This window comes from Agelaius phoeniceus, chromosome 3 (genome assembly GCF_051311805.1).
Source record: "Agelaius phoeniceus isolate bAgePho1 chromosome 3, bAgePho1.hap1, whole genome shotgun sequence".
NCBI lineage: Eukaryota > Metazoa > Chordata > Aves > Passeriformes > Icteridae > Agelaius > Agelaius phoeniceus.
Window position 1 is genome coordinate 15,058,950 of NC_135267.1, and position 3,615 is coordinate 15,062,564.

Below are 3,615 nucleotides of genomic sequence, written 5' to 3' on the forward strand. Positions count from 1 at the left end.
GTCAGCTGGCAAAGCCCCCCATTTTGTGAGATGGTTGCCTTAGAACTAAGCTTGAAGAACAGACAGTAATTGCTTTCCTGAGAGGCACCATCCATATGTGCAATTGCTACAGGGCACTGGTTACACAATGCCACGCTTGTTTTTATTGATGAGGAGGAGGTGCACTTGTTGAATCCAGATTTACAAGGTCTGAATTAACACAGAGGATTTTAAAAGCTGAGACTGTATTAGTCACAATGAATACCATGATGATTTCTCTTTCAAGAGAGATCATACCAAAAATATAGGGATGTGAATATTAGATTCCTTAATTCCATTAAAAATTTAATTCTGCAGCCAACTGTGTATTGAAAGGCTAGCATTATAAATGAGGCAAACCCTTCTACATTTTGTGAATTCATAACAGCAGGGCGTGATTGCTCTGTACAAAGAACTATTGTACTATCATAAGCTTCTGTGATCTCAAACTTTGTCTAGAATAAATAATTAGTACCTGAATTTATGAGACAGCCCACAAAACATACAAACCCCACTCTGAACTGACTTTAGATAATCACCTAACATATTTATACACTCATCTCATACCATTATATGACCTGCACAGAGAAATAAATAGTAGTTCAGTGTCACATAACCTAGCATAATTCCCTGAGATTTGTAAAAACATACACTGATGCATCCAACCTTTGTGCAAAAACTGAACCCCTGTGTCACACAGGTGTTCTGCCTCCCAGAGAAAGAAGAAGTTTTGGGAGTAACTCCCTCTTTGTGGGCTCTTGCTGGATGCTTCTTATTGTGCATCCCCCCAACTCTGCATGCTCACTTTGTGACTCCCATTCCTACTGGCTGAGTTCCCTTGGAGCTTTAAAGTCAGTTCATCAAGGATCTTACTGTTAAAAATGAGAGGCTATATTGACTGAAATGCTTGTAATTCTTCTAAACTGAGGGGAAATGCTGGATACATTTCTCTCAGGTATAGAGAGCTGTGTACCTCAGATGCAGCTATACATACATACATACATATATACATACATTCATATAAAATACCTATGTATACATACATATAAAAATACCTAACCAGGGTAGTCTAGAACACAGAGGACTTAGCTTAATCTCCCTTTGCAGGTAACTGAAAAATGCAGGAACTTTTAAAGCATGATTTGTTTGGTGTACAGCTAACATCTATTCCAGGCAAGAGGAGCTCCCAGTTCTCTCCATCAGCTATAGAGTGAGCCTCAGGAATCAGCTCAGAAATCTCTCTCCATAGTTTGCAAGTGTTCAGCAGAATTTCGCCCATATGTTAACTGTGACTTGGCCTTTCTTTCACAGTAGAAACACCTTCAATTGAAAAATTATTCATTTTATCAAACCTTTTGATTGTCATTAATTTTGTCTTTTTTTTTGTTTTTTTGCACCAAAAGGGCCTATATGCTACTGTGCTCTGAAGCTAGGTGGATCTGTTAGAGCTTTCATCCAAAGATAACCAGAGAAAAAAGTACACGTAAACATGGGTAAAAACTTTCAGCACAGATTCAGTGTGGCATTAAGCAACGAAATCTTTGTTGCAGCAATGTTCAGGCAAACTTTCAGTTTCTATGTGCTTCAGCTTGTTTATTTTTTCACCAAGTTAGATCATATGACAGGATACACAAGCTACATGAAGTGCTGCCAGCATGTAGAATTTGACTGCAATTTTGCTACTATATTTGGTGTTTGGTTTTAAAACCCCACAAGTTCTGGTACAAAATGGCTTCTTCCTGCAAAAGTCTAAACAAAAGGCAGATGAAAAATCCAAAGGGTATTTTTAACCAGAGGCAGGAAGAGGAGGGAGGCTGCTGCTTCTGGACTGGCAACACTGACTGTGCATGAGCTCTGCAGTGCCTCATGTGCCCCAAGCAGCTGCCGAGATGTGGGGTTGGGAATTAATCCCCAGATCTCTAATTGTATGCTGACTACCTTGCAGGAATCAGCATTTTCATCTGGCAGCATTCACCTCCTGCAGCTTTGACTTTTAACTAATAGTACATCTGAAAATTAAAGCAGTCTTGTACTGCTAGCTCTGCACAATACCTCACGGCAATTCCCCCAGCTCCCAGCCAGGCCACTTTGTAGCTTACTTAAATGAGGAAAATGTGCACCTTCTTTCAGGATATTTCTCTTGCTTTCAGTTTATTTAGCTCATTTTCAACAGTGCTTAGTTCTCATGCAGTTAGAGTGACTATATATCTTTTTTTAGCTGAAAGCCCAAGTTTCACATTAACTGCAGGTGTTTCCTCCTTGAACTATATAAAAGGACAGTCTAAGTGCATCCAACAAGGGTCAAAGGCCAGAGCCCAGAAAGCAGAGCTGAACTCCACATTCTGCTTAAGTAGTTCATAATAACTACCACTTTATACTATTCATATTATAATACAACTCAAAAATTATCTTCAACCAAAATAAATTCCAGAATTTTTACATGAAAATCCAGATTTCTGAATGGAGAATACCTCTCTCCTGCTTTGGGGAAGGGCACAATTTAGTGACAAATTGTCCCAATGCCCTTCTCCATCTGCACAGCAAGGTGGCTCTGGAAGACAAGGAAAGATACTTATGACCAAAATAGTTTGTGAACCCAACAGCCAGTGCCTGCAGCTCACCATCTCAATCGGTCAGATCAACCATTCTTGGCTAGAAATGCTGAAATGTCTTCAGGAGTTGTTGGCCATTTAATGTATCTATGGTGCTTTTGTTGTAAGAGGGAACCCCAAGGTCTGATGCCATCTTTTCCCATCTCTATACATGAATGACCCTTTATATTATCCATAGTGCTTTGTCCTGTAAAAAGGACAATCACTTTGCCCCTTTGAAAATTTTGCTAGTTGTTCAGGAGGAGTAAAGTTGCTTTCTTTACCTATTGCTGTTACCACATCACTGTGCAACAGGACAGGAAAGGAAACACTAACATGGTGTTTTGTAATATTGAGAGAGAACATAGTGGGGTGAAAAATATGTACCTACTCAAATGTTTTATTTACAACTGTTTGCCATTGCTGTTCAATCAAAGTGGGAAAAAGAGAACTAAGACCAACAACAAAAAATTAATTTAAGAGGTTGATTCTTATTCACAGCTTGTACTGAAACAAAAGGAAACAGAGACTGCTGAAATTCTGACCCCTTTAATTTAGATATTGTCTCAGCTATATGTTCTTAAAAGTTCTATCCCAAGTGTATTACACCTATAACCAGGTGGAAGAGAAGCAGTTGAGATGTAAATATCTCTCCGTCACTGCGGCATGGAAAAGGTGACAGTCAAGTCAAGCTCTTGCTGGTAATACTTGCTAAAATAATAATCATTGACATATGACAACATTTCAGTCTTTCATGATCCTGAAAACAACAAACAAGATGCTACTCAGTCTTACAGTGAAGTCTGTTGGGCGGGGAGTGTGTTGTGTCTGTGGGTTCCTGGAAGCCTCTTTTCCAAGCCCCCAGTTTTCAAACCCGCCGAGGCCCGGAGGCACCTCGCCCCATCACCTCTGCGGTCGGGGCGCACAAGGCCCATTCTTACCCGCGCAGCCACCGCGGCCCGGCCGCCGCAGCACCCCGTCCCCGCCCGGCTGCCGTTCCGGGGCC